General features: G+C 47.5%; 1 protein-coding gene across 2 annotated transcripts in view; it reads right to left on the bottom strand.

Annotated features, from left to right (window-relative positions):
* Nucleotides 1–21506, bottom strand: part of CDYL2 (chromodomain Y like 2) — a 316404-nt gene that overhangs the window by 233474 nt on the left and 61424 nt on the right. Inside the window, exon 1 of one of the 2 annotated variants that reach the window (XM_032389888.1) lies at nucleotides 4696–4718. The exons of the other annotated variant lie outside the window; for it this stretch is intronic. The gene's annotated coding sequence lies outside the window, so the exon portion shown is untranslated. Of the gene's footprint in view, nucleotides 1–4695; nucleotides 4719–21506 lie in introns of those variants that run through there. 2 annotated transcript variants of the gene reach the window in all.

The following is a 21506-nucleotide window of genomic DNA, read 5'->3' as shown; positions in this document are numbered from 1 at the left end:
GTGTGGCACCCTATGGAGAGGGTGGCTGGACTACGCTACCTAAGTGAGAACTCTCTAGTTAGGACCATGACACAAGAATAGGCAACTCTCACAGAAGGTAAAATGTTGCAAAGGTGAATCATAAAACTCCCTATGGTCCAATAGAGGCAGATAGCACATCAGATTGGGGTGATTAGGAAGGCTTCCGTGAAGAGGTGACAATCTGTGCGGGCTTTGTATGATGAGTAGGAGTTCAACAGGTAGAGACAGGGAAGATGGACTGAACCGAGGGGGTGGCTTGGACAAAGGGGTGAAGACTGATGTATGCAAGGCACCTACTCCAAAATGCTCACTTCCACACAAAATATCACAATCTCTTGAACTAAATATGCTTTCCGGAAATTGTAATATGTAAAAAGTGTTTCGATACTCTTGTGAGTGCCAATAAACTATGGCATCAGGAAAGGGACAAATTGCAGTAACTGACATAACAGCTTTACGTGTGAGAACTATTATCAGTGATATATTCTTCTCTCCCTCCAAGCCACGTGTTAGAGGGAGGGTGTCTTATTTCCCACAACAAATTATTTCTGGGTGCAAATATGTATGAGATTGTTGGTTGTATGGAAATGTTGACTGTATGAAATAGGCTCCCAAGTATCACGCAATGCAAGAAATAGTTTTCTTGAGATAGTTTCTAGTTATACCAATTAGTTCCCTTGAGATTTGTTTTCCTAATTCTTTACATACCACCCAATTGAGTTGTTGGTTATTTTCAAACATGAGAGTTCCCTTTATGATCATAAATTAGTACAATTTCAGAAAGTGGTTTTTTTTTCAGGTTACACATTTTCATTAGATTTGCTTCAGTACCAGCTATTAAAAGGAAATACTATCCGGTCTGGTAACATTTCCTAGAATAAGAAAGAAGGCAAATTGTCAAGTTGGTAAGGAATAGTACCTTTCTCTCTGATAGATATCCAACTTCAGATAGCAGAGAGGTTAAGAGACCAGGTTCTGAAGTCAGACTCTCTGGGCCCAAATCCCTGGTCTACCACATAATGACCTATCTGACCTTGACAGATTACTCATCTCTCGGAGCCTCAGTTTCCCATAAAATGGGAAAAGTAACTGTAGTCGCTTCTGATTGTGTGTTTGCACAGCACATAAAATGATCTCAGTTAAGTTTTAGTGAACATTACTAGTTCTGAGTGATCCTATTCCTCCAAAACTAAACAAATCTGCCTCTCTTTTTTTTTTGGTGCTAAAATGATATTCTCTTCATGCAACCTACGATATGGCAGCAAGTTCAAGACAGGACTTAACAAGTAAGACCTTTCGTGACTCCTTTCTCCCTCCTCCCTCCACCACTTGGACCCTGAAGGGATCAGAAACCACTTACCAACCTGGGCAAGGCGAAAGGCAGAGAAATGGGGGTGAAGCTCATGGCACAGCCTCTCCCACTACCAGCTTGCTACCAGCCGGGGGAGAGCATGCCAGAAGCTTTACCGTTAGGGACGCCTGGAGTTTGGACCCTTACGTCGGATGGAACATACCCACTACTGCTATGAAAACCCTTTGGGACATAAAGCGGACAGGTATTTTGTATTATCTGAGGGTGCCCAGAGAAGCTATTGGGCCCGTCTCAGCTTCCACTAGGGGCAAGACAAGAATGTGTCCCATTTTGTGGGTAAGAGCGGGCAGAGGGGAGAAGGAGAGAAGTTGATTTTGATCACACTGCAAGAGGCCCATTACAACTGTAAGCGGACAGTCCGTCTGTCTGTCTGCCGTGGGTACAGGGGGACAGTGGAAATGACTCAGGCCTTTGAGACGCAGAGACCGGAAAGCTTCACCACCTGTTAACCCCGCCGAGGGTCAGTTTTCTCAGCTAAACACTGGCGCCAAGGATGAGTGGGGCCGCGAGGAGATGAGGGATGCAGAGTTCTTCCCACGGTGCCTGCCATCCTGCAGACCGAATAAACGACAGCTGTTCTTATCATGATCATTAGTACCATGTTCTCACTCCCATTCGGTGATCACTTGTGAAGCCGCTTTAATATTCACTAACAGCCATACCAATTTGTAGTCAGTGCTTTTATCTGTCAGATTACAATCCAGCAGAGCCTGCTGGTGTGGGTTTTTCCCCCAAGTAACACTGACATTGACATTCCTTCTCTCATTACCATTCTCCTCTCAACGGATTCATCGGCTGGGAACAACGAGTTCCCAAGCTGGTGTGAATGAAGATCGGGCTTGGGGAGAGGCAGGGAGAACCTGCCACCCCTCACTGGCGCCAGCTTCGCCCTCCCTCACACACCCTGGTACCTGCTGCACCACGCCTGAAACTTCTCCTTAGCACGAATCATACTTTGTTGCAATTATCTCTTGAATTAATCACTTTCTCCGTCAACTCCTTCAGAACATGGGCTGGATCTTTCATCCCTGGATCTTTACTGTCTAGCTCCTAGGTTTCTTAAATGATTTAATGACATTATTTATTAAGACATGAGTATAAGCACCTTATTTAAAAAGCACACCAGCACACATACGGTGTATAAATCTAAGCTTGTACTTAAAGCTTTCCCGAAAGGCCACCATTCTAACAGGATGGTTCCTCACTGCCCAGCAGGAATCACAAAAGCCCTCTCTACCGCCGAAATATCATGTGGTGGCTAACATTCCATTAGGTAAAACAACTATAGGATGCTCCCTAGGATGCCCTAAATAGTGCCCCCCAGTGGCCGGAAAGGGGCACCACCACAGCCCACCAGCCTCCTCTTGAAGAGACCTCTCTGAGAAGAGCCATCCTGGTGCCATTCTTCAGGGAGCAGAAAACAAAGATCCAAGAGCATGTCCACACAGCCAGTCGGCTCTCTTTTCCAGATCCGCCTCCAAATGAAGATTTTATAACTTTCTTGAATAGGACCTCCCCACATGGCCCACGTGAATTCACGGACTAAAGAGAGGGATCCAACTGCCCAAGAGCCTCCACATCCTTGAGAGAATCACAAACCACACAGAGTCATGTCACAGCCTGCCATGCCCCCTTGTCCCCAAGCGTGCCAGGACAAGAATGCTGTTTCCAAAGCAACGGTGACATCGTGCGTTACTAACGCTGCAGGCAGAGAGCCTTGGGTGCCCACAGGCAAATGCACATAGTTACACACCGGTACACACACATGTCAGCAGGTGCACCTAGACACAAACCCAGCCACGGATCCCCTGTATGTGGGAACATGCGAATCTTTTAAAAAGAAACAAATGTTGGGGCACCTGGGTGGCTCAGTCTGTTAAGCGTCTGCCTTCGACTCAGGTCATGATCGAGCCCCACATCAGGCTCCTTGCTCAGCGGGAACTTGCTTCTCCCTCTCCCTCTGCAGCTCCCCCTTCTCGTGCTCTCTCTCTCTCTCTCTCTCTCTCAAATAAATAAATAAAAACTTTAAAAAATAAAATAAAATAAAAAGAAACAAATGTCATCTTATTTCTTATTCTGGCCAGAGTAGTTAGCTTTCTGAATATATTTAGTTGGTCTCATATCTGTCATCTAATATTTCTTTCAGGTAACTTGGGGGACATTGAAAACCCAATGTTGTGTGTCCATTTGGAAATATCTGCTGATCCCACAGGTCCAACTTATCTCCCACGTTAGGTGGGAAGGGCTGAGGGGCAGGGATCTTACCCAGCCTGAGACGTGTGGCCCCTTTCTCCTAAGGCTTCATTTAGTAACCTCACTAAATGAATGGGCAGTCCATGCTATTTCTTCCTCTGTCTTCTTCTCTTTCCGTTCTTCCATCTTCCCTACTGCTCGGCTTTTGTTGGAATTTCCCTCCCTGGAAAGTCAGAAACCTGAATCCACCTCCTGATGTTAGATTCCGGCAGTTGGGTGTGAGTCTGGGGTAGGGCAAGGAGAACCATGGTGGCCCCACAAAATCTCAAATCTACATGGGGCAGGCGGGGAGGCCATGGGGAGCTGGGTCTGCACCCGAGGGCAGGCAGACAGAGTGGTGCGTCCAGAAGGGAGGCGTGGTTGTGCAGTGCTGGTATGCAGGGGAGTGGGCCAGGGCTAGCTACGGTACCTTTGCAGAACGGGAAAAAAGCTCCCACTCTGGGCTTGACATGGGCAGCTGTGCTGGATTTCTGCTTCCATCCACCCACCCTGGGATGGCCCTGAGGGAGTGCATCTCACTTCCCTCCTTCTCTCCTCATGCTCATCTCCCCAGACCAAACCTTAACCTGAAGAATCAACCCAGAGACCTAGAAGGGAGCTCAGTTCTGTGCAGGAATAAACCAAAGAGCAAGTGGTACTCTTGAGAGTCAGGAGGGACAGGAGCCCAGGCTCAACCCTGCCTGGTGACTGACCATGAGACATGGGTCAAGTCACTTGGCCTGGCTGGATTCTCCTCATGTCTACACTGGAGAGCCAGGAGTTTCCACTCCCCAGGGTGGTTATAGGATGAGATGAGGTCATACATATCAAGCACTTTGCACCGAGCACACAGCAAGCATTCAATAAGCACTATCTATGCTGAGTCACCTGAAACAACTCCAAATTTAACTGAATTTTCCCAAGTTACTGGCTGATTTGGTTTCACGTATATAAAATAATAAGTGCTCTTTCCCTGTCTGCCCACCTTCAACACATATTTTTAAGGCACTCATCCTATGGGAAGTTTATGGTCAGTTGTCCAGAAAGTGGAGCTTAGGGATGAGACTAACCTTGGGGGGTTCCAACTGGAGCTTTACCACAGGGTGATAAGCGTATCCATTAGACGCTGAAGAAGTCTTGACGCTTCAGAGTCAAAAGTCTTGACTACCAAATACAGGCTCTACGAGTGAAAAAGTGACAAGCAGTTCACCACAATATCATTTTTAGAGGCTGCCAAGGAAGAGCTTTTGAGCCAAGAAATGAAAACCCACTAAGCCAATGTCTTTCCCTGTTTCCTTATGTCTGGTGCTATGATGGCATTTCCTACATGACAGATGTATGGCGTGGCTTAAGGCCGTAGTTAATGCCAACACCAAGCCACCCTCCCTTGCCTAATGTCAACATTTTGTAGGCCCCATGCATATGGCATTTCTTCCTGAAACTTCCCGTGAATGTCCAAGTCGGCTTTAGGTGTTCTCATCTTTTCCTATTACATCGGTTGATTAAATTGTTTACTTATTTATATCTCCGGCTAGACACCAAGCTCCAGATGGTGGGGCCATTGTTGTTGGTTTCAGCATTGTGCCCTTAGCATCCGGCATAGTCCCTGGCACATGATGGGTTCCAATATTCTTGTAAATGAATAAATGAGGGTGATAAAGGGGATGAGTCTGAGTCTTTAAGAGGATTTTGAATGGGTGTAGGCACGGAGTGGTGTGTATAAGAGGGGATTCTTGGCCCTGCTCCTAGCCAGATCTGGGCAACCAGACAAGTAATCTCTTCTGTTCAAAGACAAGGAAAAGAGGACTCTGGAATTTCTTAAACTTGGGGGGTGGGGGTACATATGTTAATGGATCAAACAAACCTGGTGTGCAAAAGAGAAATTAATTTACAGACAACATGGCCAGAGTACATATCCACAAAGCTCAGAATGCATGTAGAGACACAAATCCCAGCTGTTCAAGTACGATTTGGACCAGGAAAGTCTGCACATACACCTTGGCCAGAACAGAGAGAGAAGTTAGAACAGGAAGGCCAGGCTGGACCCGCTGCAGGGAGGAGGGAAGCCAGTGTGGATTTAAGCCCGGTGCCAACATTCATGGCTGCAACTGGCTGCCATCCAGCTGCAGGCCTGCATCTGATAGGACGAGGGTCCGAGCAGGGCTGTGGGGTGCAGGAAGGGCTGGCCTGCAAAGGCTGCTGGGAAGTGCCCAGCGGTGATGGGAGGGCGAGGGGAGGCCAGTAAATAGGAGGAAGTTTAGACAGCATCGTTCCCTGGGGCACTGGCCGCTTCTAGGTCACAAGCAAGAACTGCTAGCAGAACAGAAACTTGGCTGAGGGAAAAAAAAATGTTTTTGAAGCTGCTGAGTGAACCTTGCCTCTTTTCGTGTAGCCAATTCCCCGACTGTGATCTCAAAGTGGCAACGGGCAATTTCTGGGCTATCTTTGGACCAGCATCGTCAAGCCAGGCCACTGGACAGAACTGAAAGGTGGGTCATTCGGGGACTTCTCATGGGAGAGCCTTTTTGAGGTGGTCGGCCAATCTACACATGTGGTGGGGAACCTCCCCGTGAGGTGGGACGCAGCAATCTGCAAGGAGGCTTCAGAAGCAACCGGCTGGTGAGCTCAGACTTGAGGCAGATGACATGCACGTGAGACCCGCCTGTTAGCTGGGGCACCTTCGTGCCCACATCATACCGTATCTTGGGGGCTCTCACTTTGCTGAAAATACCAACATTCAGACCCTCCCTCGATTTCCTTCCAAAAACAAAACCAAACACAAACTGCGCTAAGTCTGTGTGCTTGGGAGCAAAGCAGAGACTCGTACATCTTGTGCTCTACCTTCCTCAGCCTCTGCCTCAGCAGGGACTCTTCACCCGTCACCCTGCTCCGCCTGGGACCGTCCAGGCTGTGGCGGATCTCTGGGCTTCTTTCCTCCTGCTGTCTCCTCCTTCCAGCTTTCTCGCTCACCCCTCACCTCCTGACAGCCCTTGGGAACTTCAAATTCTCTCCCTTCTATATTGCAAAATAATGACTGACCTCTGACCGGTTTCCACTCCCCAACACAGCTCCAGGCCCACCTTTGAAGATTGGGCTCAGCTGAACCTGGCATTCGCTGCAATCCTTAGGATGCCAAAGTGGCTGGTTAATAATATCATTTTTTCGGGGCGCCTGGGTGGCTCAGTCGGTGAAGCGTCTCTTTTTTTTTAAGATTTTATTTATTTATTTGACAGAGAGAGCGAGAGAGCACAAGCAGGGGGAACAGTAGAGGGAGAGGGAGAAGCAGGCTCCCCGCCAAGCAGGCAGCCTAATGCGGGGCTCGATCCCAAGGACCCGGAGATCATGACCTGAGCCGAAGGCAGATGCTTAACCATCTGAGCCATCCAGGCGCCCAAGCGTCTGACTCTTGATTTCGGCTCAGGTCATGATCTCAGGGTCCAGAGATCGAGCCCCGCGGTGGGCTCCATGCTCAGCAGGGAGTCTGCTCTAGATTCTCTCTCCTTCTCTCTCTGCCCCTCCCCCTGCACGCTCGCTCTCTCTCAAATAAATAGATCTTTTAAAAAAATATATTTGTTTTTCTCTCTCACACCAGGATCAATTCTTCTCTCTTCCCTGGTCCCCTTCAGTCCTAAACCAGCGCTCCTAAGACATCCCTTCTTCAGCTCACTTCATAGCTGTTGAAAACCAAAGCTCATCATTTCCCCCCAAAGTTGCTCTTCCTTCCACATTACCACCCTCACAAACATCCATCAGATGCCCAAGCCAGGACAGCTGTGTCACCTTCTACTCTCTCTCCCCAGCTGGCCGCCGAAACTGTTTGATTATCCTTCTGAAATGTTTCTTGGTCGAGAATAATGGTGCAGAAAGTGCACCAGACAAGTGGTTCCGTGGAGGAAAGGCAAATAAATCGCTATGACTGACGGCCCTACTTGAAACACAAGGAATGGAAGAAGGTGAGTTTTCCCAAAAGAAGGATGATTGGGCAAGCAAGGCCCACAACAGCATCTCAGCAAGAGATCCAGGAGCCATGACAGTCCCAGGTCTTGAGAGCTAGCTTCAGAAAAGTGTATACAGACCACCAAGCCACAATCATAGGTGGAGTTCAGATACCAGCCCGTGGGAGGGGTTTGGGAGGATTGACCTGGGCGGGGGTGGGGGAGGGTGAGTCGAAGACCAAGGGATTGAGGCAGACGTCCATTAACACCACTAGAACTGTATTGCTTTGCTAGAGGGGCCATAATGAAGTACCACCCAGTGAGGGGCTTAAAGGACAGAAATTCACTTGCTCACAGTTCTGAAGGCTGGAAGTCCAAGTTCAAGGTGTCAGCAGCGTTGGTTCTTCTGAGGCTTCTCCCCGTGGCTTGTATACAACTGTCTTCTCCCTGTGTCTTCACTTAATCTTCCCTCTACATGAGTCTGTGTCCTAATCCCCTCTTCTTATAAGGACACCGTTCAGTTTGGATGATGGACCACCCTAATGGCCTCATTTTAACTTAAATTACCTCTTTAAAGATACTTTCTCCAAATACATTCACATTCTGAGGTGCTGGGGGTTAAAACTTCAACGTGAATTTGGAGGGACAAAGTCAGAGAACCAAACTGTGGGCAGCAGGAAGACCTGATGATGAATCTCAGAGTGAAAAGGCCAGAGCCACTCAGGAGCCTCCTCATGGCCTCCAGCCAACTATGCTCCAGAAGGCCCTTCTCTGTTATGACACTTCTATTTTTTAATGACTGACTTCTGAGACAGACTTGATTAGAGGCTTTGAAGCACCATCAATCATTAAAGCAGAATTAACTCGGGTTACTCCAAACTGGATTCCATTCTCATCTAAAGACTGAAAAACCTTCCCAGGTCACCTAGAAAGCAAAAGATCAACTTGCTTTTGCCACTGCAGTGAGTCACCTTGGAACTGCAAGCTCGTTTTTTATATCACAGAACTCCAAACTTGGGCAATATATTCCTCCATGAAACAAAGAAAGTACGACTGAAAAATTTAGGTGACTTCTTCAGGCCCTTCATAGTTCTGTAACACCAATCTTCAAGGCCTCCTCATGTTCAAAGGGCCATGCTCTCACTGAAGGCTCTAGGAGAGAATGTGTTCCATGCTTCTAGTTATCTGCAACTGGGCATTGATACGTGAATTACATTTCATGCAGGACGTGGATTCATTTTATTATGATGGATGTGATGTAAGAAGGTGCTTTCACAAAGTAAGAGTGCCCAGGGCCTGTGGAGCTCTTGAAATGACCAGCCTTTGCAGCTTGGGGCCTCCATGCCAGAGAGAATTGTAACCACAACTCCCTCCCTGGTAGAGCCTCTGTGTTCAGTGGAGTTCAAGGTCACTATGAAACCATGCCTTTGTGGGCCACCTGTAGACTCGAGCAAGGGCATTCACAGAGCCTAGTGAGCAGGGAGCCCTACTTCACCTTGCCCTTGGAGGCCTTTCACATTGATTTCCTGTGAAAATGTGTCCCATTGGAGCACATCCAAAATGCACCTGCCTGCCCCAGCAGCCCCGTGGGGGCAAGAAAGCCGGGCAGTCACTGGGGTAACATGCCTCTGCTGGAAGCAGCCTGTGACACTTCAAGTCACGGCTCTCCCCCAGCCTCCTGCAGGGAGAGAGGAGGACGCTGTGATGCTGTAGTACCCTGTCAGTCACAGGGAAGCAATTCTTTAGGTCATCAGTCAAAAGCCTCCTTGGCAATGAGAAATGAGCCTGAACACCAGGCCGTTTAAAAAGATATTTATTGTGAAATGTGGATGCAGCAGTGCCTTCCCAGAATTGAGATAGACGCTCAGCATGAATGACACCGGCTAAGTCTAGAGGAACAGGCAGCAGGTGCCTGGCTATAAATGAGATACGACCTCGAAACCAGTGCTACAAACCGCCACCTGGGAGGAAAAAGCATGCAGGTGGAGGGCAGGGACATCGATCCTCAGGGCTGTGGGAAGGGCCCATGACAGAGAACCTGTGGCCCCGGGCAGACGGCCAACTCGTGGGGTTCTGTGCAGGGTCCTCAGCCCTGGGTGAAGAAGAAAGGGGCTAAATCCACCACAGTGCAAACTGGAGAGACCAGCTGTCGTGACTTGTTGCTGGAATGTGCTTCAAAGTGCTCCAGGAAACAAATGTTGGGGGACACATTAAAGCGAGATTGGGGACATGTTGATAATTGCCAAAGATAGCTGATGGATATTCGGGGGTTCATTACATTATTTTTTCCACTTCTGTGTAGATTTGGGAATTCCAATATTGAGAACAATTTTTGAAGAAAATAGATCTTTATCCTGCATTGATGGATTTGATCTCTGTGCAGATATATACTTTAGGGCATATGCCAGCCACATTTTCTAGGCTCTAATTATATTTTGGAGATATACACATACACATACACACATACACACTTATATGATATATATATATACACATATTCACCAATATTATAATTGCTACATTTATACTCTATGGCATGCCAGGTACAATGCATACAATTCTTTGTGCATGTTATAATTTCATTTCATGAAAATCACATGAGCCAAGGGACTAAGTAAGTCATCCAAAGTCATAGAGCTACTGAATGCCAACTCCAAGTTTTAAGTCCACCTCGGTTTGACTCTAGAGCCTGGAACTTTGCCCACCCTACTATACTAACCCACACTCGTTGGGGCTACAAAAAGCCTCAACGTACAATCACAAGGCCAGAAATGAGTGCCTCCTGTCAATGAGGCAAGGTCAGTGAAGCCTAGCCTACCTGACTGCTTCTATTCTCCGTTCCCATGTCTCTCCTCAACACCACCTCCCCCTTCCCACATCCCTTTGGGCAAATCTGTGTGCACCTGAGGCTGCCCAAAAAGGGCTTCTGCATGAGCAGGTGCTCGGTATTATGTGGCCACCCACTCTCACATGTCTGCATTTGGCTACACAGCAGGACCCTGGAAGTGGAGTTTAAGAGCCAGAAATGGGAGAGGCAGCGTTTTAAAGTGGCCAAGCCACTGTTACCTTTTAAATAAGATAGATTGTGTTTGATTTTCTATTTATAAGAACAACTGGGTTCTTCTGGAAGCAGACCTTGGGTTAAGAACCTGAGTGTAAGTAGTTTTGGGGAGAGCAACTGTAGGAAAGTGGGAGCATGAGTCAAGGAAAGAAGCAGTGTGTGACTGAGCAGGCAGCCGTCATGGGCAACACAGGGCTCGGTTCCACTGGGAAAGTCTGGGACATAGTGCAGAATATACATCAGAGTTTTTCCACCTAAGAGGTGAAGAAGCCGGGGTAGTTACCTTGCAACTCCCCCCCACCACTGGCTGAATGCTGCTCCTGGCATGGGTAACTCTTCAGCTTCTAGCCTGTCCCCCTGTGCATGGGCCAGAGCAGGCCCTCAGGTGGAGAGGCATGGATATTTCCATAGGGTACCACTGGTGTGTGGTCAGGCCAAGAGATACGGACAGGGCATTGGCAGCATTTGTTTCACATGTGGGAGAACTTTTAACCCATCTTCACCTACCACTCTCCAGGCTAAGCAATGTCGCCCATTCCTTCTGTACATCATTCTGATGACTAAACCCTTAGGGCTAATATGGTACTTCCTGCTGTGCCTACATACTTCTACCTCCATCAGATGCCTCATCTTGGCTTGCCCAGAATGAGCTGCATTGGTTCTCCACATTAACTATTAACTATTAAAATTAACTTAATTTGGTTCAATACTGCCATATGCTAGGGCTTCTACTACTACTACTACACACACACAGGTAAACACTTCTGTTTGTCTATGGCAAGGTCAATGCAATGTCATTAATAAGAACAATGCCACTAGACTACACTATAAGCTTTCTGACCTTTGAGATCTCCACTGCACACCCACACCTAGAATAGAACCTGCCACTATAGAAATAATCAAGACATATTTAAGGAATGAATTAATTAATGCTACAGCAAATTCCTCGGTAGGAAGCTCAAAGTCAAATTTGAGGATGATTCCCCAAACTTATGTACAATTCCTCTGGGTATGAATTTTTTAATTCTTATGTACATTTTCTCATGTTACTCCATGTAAGGTTTTTGGTAAGCTGATTCAAAATCCTTTCTAGAACACAACAGGATATAAACAAAATCAGACAAAGAGATAACAGTTTCGTACTCTGCTAGTAGAGAGAATTCCACTGTGGGTTTATGGTCAGTCCTCGGGAGTCCGCATGCTTCCCTTACCTATAGGGCTTCAGCAATCATCTCCTGAGAGAAGGTTCTCAAAGTCTCAGTCTTGGCCCCACTCCTTCTCTCTCTGTGACGAGTGCTCCCTGGACCTCAGGGCCTCCATTTCCTCAAGTTGAGGTCTCTGATTTGATCTCAAGAGCCCTTCCAGCTGCGTGAACATCCACTCAGAGTGACATCATAGAGCAGATGACCAATTAGCCTCCTATGGCTCACGTAATTCGTAGGTGAGAGCATGAGGACTTGACCAGGTCCCACGGTGTGGTGGGACCACCACCAAGGAAGCCAACATCAGGCCCCTCAGCATCCTCAGCTTTGAGTGACCCCACTGGTGACTCAGCACAGTGTTTCCCAAACTCGACAAAAATAGAGATTCCCAGTCTCCTCTCCTGCAGATTCTGATTCAGCAGGACTGGACTGGTCCTAGTAATCTGGTTGTTAACTTACAACTGAGTGATTCTTACAACTGAACAAGGCTGAGAAACATGACCCAGCAGAACCATGGATCACGAAAGGGGGGTGGGGGTCCTAAAGCACCTGGTAGCCCACAAGGCCATTTAGTTTCCATCTTGGCCCAGATCAACCCATCTGTTGGTTATGTACTTATCCCTCCCATGCCACTGTACCCCCACCAAACAGGGCAGCAATTCTCGCCCACGGCACTTTTGACATTTTAGACTCAATGATTCTTTGTGAAGGGGGATTTCCTGTGCACTGCAGGATGTTTAGCAGCATTCTTGACCACTACCCACAAATGCCAGGAGCAGCTCCCTCACCCCGCATTGTGTCAACCAAATCTGTCTCCAGACATTGCCTTATGTCCCTGAGATGGGGAGCAAAATCATCCCCTTGTTGAGAACCACTGAACTGTGGTGACCAACCATCCAAGTTTGCCCAGGACTTTCTGGTTTTAGCATCAAAAGTCCCACGTCCTGGGAAACCCCCTTAGTTTTTGGCAACTGATACCACCACTCACCCAAAACACATTCCCTTTGAAGGCCGAGGGTAGCTCATGTGTCACTGAAAAGCCCTTAGTTCTTCCAGACACCAAGTTCAGACCTCAACTATGTAAGAGACCTTGGAAATGGGGCTATGGATAAGAAGATCTTTGAGACATTTCACTCAAGGGACCTAAAGAGGCCTGAGCACCCACCCCACTAGACTTTGAGCTCCATAAGGGCAAGAGACCAGGTGCCTCCTTCCCTGATGATACCCCATTGCCCAGCGGAGAATATATAAACATGGTCAGTGATTATTACTGAATATGAATGGATGGAAGTATAGATGGACAGATGGCTAGATACACAGTTGCATGGATGGAGAGATGGGTGTATAACTCTAACTAAGGGACTACAATTAAGTTATCTAATCTTTCTAAGCTCCAGCACATCCCCACCCACAGAATGTGGGTAATAATACCTTCTATGGAAGGCTTCTGGGAAGACCAAATGATGAAGTTAACGGCTGTGTGTGGCTTCTAGGATCAAAATGCTTCATGCAGTACCTAGCCCATAGTAAATGCTGGCTCCCTTCTTCCTTTTCTGGGGTCCAGGAGAACTAATTAAATTTAATTAAATGATCTGAAACATGAGAAGAGGTAAGAGAGGGCCCATGATGCCCACAACACAGACAAGCAGGGACAAGGATGACTGCAAACACTCTTATCTTTTATTTCTATCTCGTGGTCCTAATTTCAAATGGTTCATAATTCAGATAATGGACCCAATAAATGAGATCCCACAGTGTCCTGCCAAGTGCACTTTGTCTTGCATTCCCTGGCATCTGGGAACCTTTCATAACCAGCCCTCTACATATTAGGCTCATTCTGCTTCTGAGTCATTTGGACCCTCTCGCCACCCGAACCACAAGGAGTTAATCCTCCCATCCACCCTCAAGCCCAGAGAAAGATGAGAAGAGCAGAAGGCAATAGCCCAGCCTTTACTCAGCAGTTTCAACCTGGGGACTTGTCCATTGGCTCAGCCAGGGGGCCCCTAATCGCATGTCCTTCTCAAGATCAGTAGGTGACTTTGGTCTTTGAAGCCTTTTTTTTTTTTTTTTTTTTTTTTGAGAGAAAGAAAGAGAGAGAGACTGAGACTTATATGAACTGATTAAGTATGGATTGAAAACTAAGTTCAAGAGACCCTCAACTCCTAGGACTCAAGGAGGTAAAACAAGGGAATAGCCAGATAGAAATGGTGTACCCCACTGAGGGGTCAGAACAAAGGGATTTGGAGGGCTGAGCTTTCTTCCCATGCAGACTCCTTACCCATCTTCTGGGGATGGTCCGCCATGATCCCCACCCTCCTCCAGAGCCTCCTCTCAGCCACTCTCCCCACTGCCATCACCAGGCTGCTGCCCACTGCCGCCAAGCCTTCTCTCAGTCCCCCAGCTCCTTCCCACCTCAGGCTTTCATGTGTGCTATCGCTCTGCCTGAAACTTTCCTTCCACGCCCAGCACAGAGCACATGAAACATGTCACTTCCTCAGGGGAGCCCTTTCTGATGCCCACCTGACCCCAGAGAGGGGGCACTAAGCACTTTTCCATCATAGATTATTGTATACTATTGGCTAAAGGGCATCCCCCACCCCAAATTCATATATGGAAGCCCTATTCCCCAATGTGATGGTATTTGGAGATGGGGTCTTTGGAAGGTAATCAGGTTTAGATGATGTCATGAGTGTGGGGCACCTGTGATGGGGTCAGTGTCCTTATCATAAAAGGAAGAGAGACCAGAGCGCTCTTAGTGTGTGCCTCTGCCACAGCGAAAAAGTGCAGGAAGAGAGTCCTCAACAGGAACTGAATCTGCCAGCACCTTGATATTGGACCTCCAGCCTCTGAACTGGCAGAAATAAATGCCTGCTCTTTAAGTCACTCAGTCTATGATATTTCACTGTGGCAGCCAGAGCCGACCAAGTTAATGTCTGGTGCCCTAGACAGACCAAGTCTGACTTGTCAATTGCTCCTTCATCACTCCCAGCCTCACGGGACACTAATGGCACATCTGAGCTGGAGAAGTGGAGGAGGGTTTATTTAAACAAAGGAGTAGGTATAGAGGCAGTAACCTGGGACTTACTACCCTAGTCTTGAATGGAGGAAGGGAGGACTCATTAGGGAAGCCACAAAGGAGAGAGCTGTGTCGAATCAGCCCACTTGAGAGAAACAGTGATGGCCAATCATGGAGATATGAGGCGACCACAGGGAGGAAGCCAGAGGAAGAAGAACTTGACTCCACCCTCCCTCCACCTCCTGATCTCCTGCCAGGGCGCCCTGTTGGCCCAACCAGTAACTAGAGTGCACTGGAGCCTGATGCTGCCCATACAAGTCAACCTATTGGGTCCAGAGCATACTGGAAAAGGTTGGAGAGTGGGTCTGAAGGGGCAACCGGAGGCTACCTGGAGCATTCCCCTAGTCCCAGGTACAGTTCTGAGCACAAGTTGTGAAATCAGTATTTGTTAAGTGAATGACCACTGTGACCCTGAACCTTCTCTCCTGTGCCTTGAGTCTGGCTATAGGAGGTAGGTCTTGAGGATTTTGTGTTCCCTCCTCCTTTGCTTTGAAGTGGAAAGTGCATAAATGATTCCCATACTCCTGTCTTGCTACCATGTCCCCTTTGTAATCAATACAATTTTGGTAAACAACCACAAGACCTGCTACCTGCCCCAAAGCCAGCTGGTTAGTGTTCTGCCTTGCCTTGGGTGCCTGTCTCTGAGACAACGAGTCCGTCCGTCTGCTCCATAAGAACATGCTCTAAAGAGGCCAGATTCTCTCCTTGGGGAGATCTGATTTCTTCCCCTCCCCCACCTCCTATTCTCTCAATACTTTATTTGAATACGTTTCTCTATCCAGGGCAGAGCCAGTGAGGGCCAATCTGGGATTCAGAGTATGGTAGCCATGAAAATGGATCGCTCAGATCTCCCCCACTGTGGGAACACAGTTGATGGACAGCCCCAGCTGCCACCTGTCTGGCTGCATCACGTTCATACTGAGGCTTACACTTCTCTCAGGCTGCTCCACCCAATGACTGAGAACAGCACAGTACAGTGCCAGCCCATTCCCACGGAGCATGGGACTCCTCTAAGGGGTGACATTAGCTTGAGGACTCCTCATTGGCCTGGCCAAAATGTGTTTCTATCTGTGTTGTGGTCCGAGGCTCTTCCTGCCCTGTTCTCCTTCCTTCCTACTCTCCATTCACAGGTGTCAGGCATGGATTTAAACTGAAGGCTTGTCCTGCCTCTTCCCCCTTATCATGCCTTTCACAGGCAATCCCCCAATAAATCTTCCACTTGTCTAATCCCATCTTAATGTCTGCTTCTTGGAGCCCAAAACTGGCAGTTTGCCAAATTAAATAGGCTACTGATATCTAAAGGCAGGTGTTTGCCTGACTTTGCAGGCCTGTCAAGGTAAGAATTTTCGTTTATTTTACTTATTTTATTTTTTATGAAAGCAGATGATGAGATTTAGGGTTTGGGGCCTGGGGAAAGCAAGGTGGTGGAGGGGATGGCATGAGTACTGTCTCTTTACCCAACCTTAGGAGCTGGGCTTGAGCCTCATAGAAGAAGGTGTGATGGCCAAAAGTTGAAGGAGTTGCATTCAGAAGAGACTCAGAAGTTGAGCATAAGCCATCCTACTCTGAGGTCTGTACAACTAAATGTGGTAGAGTTTGGAGGGAAAAAAAGGATAGTCACCTACACAGTGGGCCATAGTCCACAGGGCACCAGCAGAAATGGCTATGCCGAGTGGGTCAATGTTTTCATGGAAAATTGTATCAATTAGCTATTGCTATTAACAAAGGACCTCAACACTCCCAAACAATTATTCATTATCTTAAAACAACAATCATTAATTATCACTTATGTATCTTCAAGTCAGGGAGAATTTAGCTAATCTAGGCTAGGATCCACTGAGGCATCTCTGCTTCATGTAGCTCTCTTCTTCCTTGTACCACCTGACTAGCCAGGGCATGTTCCTCTCATGATAATGGCAGAGGGGAAAGAGTACAAGTGGAAACGTGTGAGCCCCCTTAAGGTCACTTCCACACATATACCATTGAACAATGCAAGTCAGATGGTCAAGGATTGAGGGAATACACTCCACACATGATGAAGCCATTTGCAAAGGTGTGGATGCAAAAAAAAAGAGTAGAGAACCTCCTACCAGAACTTTATCAATAAAGGTAGACAAGGGTCACATGAGCAGGAGGCAGCCAAAAAGAATGAACAAGAATGATTTGTTCCAGCACCTATGAGAAACATTTCCACCCTGGAAATGACCTGAACTAGCTGGAGAAACCTTTGAATTGGGACATCATCTTTATTTTTTTTTTAAGATTTTATTTATTTATTTGACAGAGAGAGACACAGCGAGAGCAGAACACAAGCAGGGGGAGAGGGAGAGGGAGAAGCAGGCTTCCCGTGGAGCAGGGAGCCCGATGCGGGGCTCGATCCCAGGATCCTGGGATCACGACCTGAGCCAAAGGCAGACGCTTAATGACTGAGCCACCCAGGTGACCCGGGACATCATCTTTAATGTAACCTCATTAAAGGGTAAGAAACCCCTCTGCCTTGGTGTCTCTGCAATGTTCACAGCTCTCCCTTCTTCTGAATGTCAGCTTTGTATTGTCCTCATGCAAATTACCTTCATAGTAGCAAGATGGCTGCAGATAGATCAGAAGTTACTCCTTCAATCATCCTAGAATGGTCCAAAGTTGCCCATGGAAAAGACAAACCAAATGTGGCCAGGTAAGGACACGTGTGGACTATCCCAGGGCTGCATTACTCTCTGTCAGATACCAATCATTACAGCAAGAATGAGCTTATACTGTCAGCCCCCCTCAAATCTCATATTTGTCACACAACGGGTAGAGTTGATTCTACCCTGTTGTGGAAAGAAAGCATGGGTGCTCTTAGGAAGGGGAAGGGGGAAATGGGAAAAGCAGGCAACCAGTGTCCACTAGACGCAACCAACAAACATATTCCCTGTCTCATGGAGCTTAGAGTCTAGCTGAGATGAGAGCAAGTAATGGCTACACAAACTGGGGTAAGTGCTACAAGGAAAAGAGATGATGAGGGTGCTACTGGGACCAATAACTGGAGACTCTCCTGGAGGAAGAGAGAAGGCTGAGATGGAAGGGTGGGCAGGATAAACTAGGTGGAAGGGGTTGCATGTGGGAGACAGGGGAATGGCATGGTTAGAGCATCCTAGGAGTAGGAACAGGTTCCAGGACCAAAGTGATCATGACACTGAAGAGAGCTGGGAGAGCGCAGCACCGGTGTGGCTGGAGCCCAGAGATGGGGGGAGAGATGTGAGTTATGCAGCTGAGGGGCCAGAGGGGGCCAGGATATGCAGGAAAAGCCTTCATGATTGTGTGATTTTGATCCTAAGAGAAGATGGAATCATGAAAAGTCTTAAGTAGAGAAGGGACAAAACTTGACTTCTGTTGCTTTCACTCCTGCGCACTTTGGAGAATGGGCTGGAGTTGACAAGAGTGGAAACAGAGTCCTGTGACAACAGCTGTTGTCCAGGCAAATGAAGCTGGGGCTTGCAGATGGCCAGAAATACATAGATCTGTTTGAGAAGCAAAATCAACAGGACTTGGTGAAAGATCATGGAGGAAGACCAAGTTAGTAAGCTCTGAACTCTTGCCCCTGCTTTCCACTAAGGACATTCTAACTTTTCTCTGACCCTTATTCAGTGGTCTGAGGAAGCCATAGAGGTTGTCCCTGGCAGCAGAGAGTGTGAAATGGACTCCAAGCCCAAATCCACCTGACATTGCCACTGACTCTCTCACCCAGCCAGCCTGGTGTGGTGTTAATTACGTGGGATCGTGGAATCGCAGAGACCTGGGTTCTAATTCCATCTTTGACCCTCATTCACTAGGGACCTTGGGGTGACGTGTTTTAACCTCTTAAGTTTCAATTTCCAGATCCATAAAATGGGAACTGTAATACCCACTTCTTGGGGTGGTTTTAATTTGGGTTGATTCAGGCAGATGATACTTCGCAAAGGGTAAAGGACTAAAAAAATGCCAGTTCAGTTGGTACACTTATAAGGAAAATCATTCTCTTATGAGAGTACATTTATCTAGCACATTGGTTTTTGGCAATGGCTAGTTCTATATTTACTCATCCCGAAAAAGGGAAATTGCTTCTTGGGTCTTTGTTGTGATGTTACATACCTACATATGTAGGGGACAAAAACCTCCCTTTGTGACTTGACGGTGAAACCATTTCAAGAACAGCACAAAGTATCCTATTTTGGGGACAGTTTTCTCCTCTCAAAAAACCTGTCATCAATGACCTGTCACCTTGACTACAGTCCTCTTTGATAAATTACACAGGTGTGGAAGCCACAGGGGAGCAAATGTTCCATGCACAATGGGATCAAAAGAGGCCAAGTGAAGGGCGGGGCTGGTCCCAAGCATAGGCCTGGTGTCAGGAGGGCAGCATTTCAATTAGAGATGACTACAAACGGTTAGGCAAAACGGAAAGTTCATTGACATAAAACAGAAAAGACCAGAGCTATGGCAGACTGAGGTGTGCCTGGATTCGGGGACTTGAACAATGTCGCCAGTGTCTATCCATCTTGTTCTTCTGCTCTGTTGGCTGCAACTCAGATAGACTGCCCTCATGCCCTCCCAGGGTTCAAGTCCAGCAGAAAAGAGAGAAATTCTCTTCCAGGTAACTCCTGGGCAAGAACTGGGCTTCACTCTGATTTACCAACTTGAGTCACATGCTTATCCTTCAACCCATCAGTTGGCCAGAAGGACAGAGCTATGCTGCTTGGGTAGTCCTAGACCGCATGCCCATCACTGGTAGGAGGGAGATGGGTCCCCCAAACACCTGGACTGAGATTGGGGAAAAAGATGAAACCCAGAGAAATTAGGAACTACTGTGGAGGAGTGATGCTGGTTGGGGCGGTCCCCTCACCAGCCCTTGCCTTTGCCTCTTATTCCAGCCTCACCCCAATTTTGGCTCCACCTCATCTTAGTACACTCAAAATCACGTACATCCACCTAGTAATGTGTGCTGGTATCCCCCTTCACACTTTAAAATATCTCCCCCATCCAGTCATCCTCTGCTCTTCACACTACCCTTCAGCAGAGGGAATGCAGCTTTCCAGAGAAATCTGATTTCTAGATGTTGACATCTGTCCCTATGCCATTTGTCCCTTCTGTTCCGTTCTTCACCCTCTCTGTCCTGTGTGTCCCTGGAAGCTGACTTCTATGGAATGCGTCACCGGGGCTCCCTTACTGAATTAGTCTGCTGTTCCTGCTGCAGCAAATGACCACAAACTTACTAGTTCAAAACAATACTGACCTATTCTTTTATAGTTCTGGAGGTCAGATGTCCACAGTGAGTCTCATGGGGCTAGAATCCAAGTGTCAGCAGCTCTTGCCCCTTCTGGAGGCTCCTGGGGAGAATCCATTCCTTGCCTCTTCCAAATTCCAGAGGCCACTGGTATTCCTTGGCTCTTGGCTACTCCCATTGTCACATCTCCTTCTCTGACTATTCCTCTCCTGCTTTACTCTTTCTCTGATAAGAACTCCTGTGAATACACTGGGCCTACCCGGAAAATCCAGTTTAATCTCTCCATCTCAAGATGCTTAACTTAATCACATCTGCAAATTTCTTTTACCATATAGGCTAACCTATTCACCGGTTATAAGGATTAGGCCATGATTCTCTCCCCCCTGTAGTTGTTAGTTGGGCTCAACGAATGGGAGGCACCTGCAGGTGATCAGAGAATAGGAGGAGAGAGGGGTCCTCCCTCCAGAGCACCCTCTCTGCCTGTCCAGGTTTGGGTATGGCTGCATTCCCCGGTGACCACAGCCTCAGCTTTCACAGGGTTCCCACACCCCACTCTCTCCTCTTGCCCTTTCAAAGCCATGGGTGGTAATGGCTACCAGCTCTTGCTAGTCTTTGGGTGCCCCGACATCCCTTGTTGATTCTCTTAACCCAAACCACACTTCTAAGAATGGAGGTTTATTAAAGAATCTTAAGCCATTTGAAGTGGATTGTTTCCTGCTAGGATCCTTACTTAAGCCATCTTTAACACACTGTTGCTCCATGATTTTTTTTCCCCTCCACATCAATAATATCTTCCTCTCCTTCCCCTCTGCCTACAAACTAGCTCAGATTTCCCCAAACTTAAAATGACCTTTCGACCACCTAAAAATACCATCATATTTCTTCCTTCTTAACCCACTAACCTTCTTAAACAAGTGATGCGCATGCACATGCACACTATGTCTCTGAATCTGGTTTCCTCTCCTCCCTGAAAGTTCCTGAAGTTTCCTCTTTGAAGATCACTCTGAACATCCTATTTCTCAGTCTCAGTCTCTGGCTCCCCTGGCGACTTCTGCTCTACCTCTGGGGTCCGAGATAAAAAACTTCACCCGTATCTTCTGTCTGTTCCTTGCACATCTGGGTGCCTCCCTGATGGACTGATCCCGTCCTGCCTCATAAATGCTTTTATCACGTGTCATTGTCCATGAGCTCAAGACTCCAGCAGCTCAGAGTCCTGTCTGCACCTGCCCATGGGTCATCTCCACCTGGACAATCCAGGACCCTCCCAATGGAACTCCTCTTCCAGCCACTGGTCCCTGTCCCATGTTGCTGATTTCTATCTGGGACAGTCCTGACATTTTATGGATGTAGTTCTCTGGGGCTAAA

The sequence above is a fragment of the Phoca vitulina genome, unplaced genomic scaffold (assembly GCF_004348235.1).
Source record: "Phoca vitulina isolate PV1807 unplaced genomic scaffold, GSC_HSeal_1.0 scaffold56, whole genome shotgun sequence".
Taxonomy (NCBI): domain Eukaryota; kingdom Metazoa; phylum Chordata; class Mammalia; order Carnivora; family Phocidae; genus Phoca; species Phoca vitulina.
This window is presented reverse-complemented; position numbering and strand designations above follow the sequence as displayed.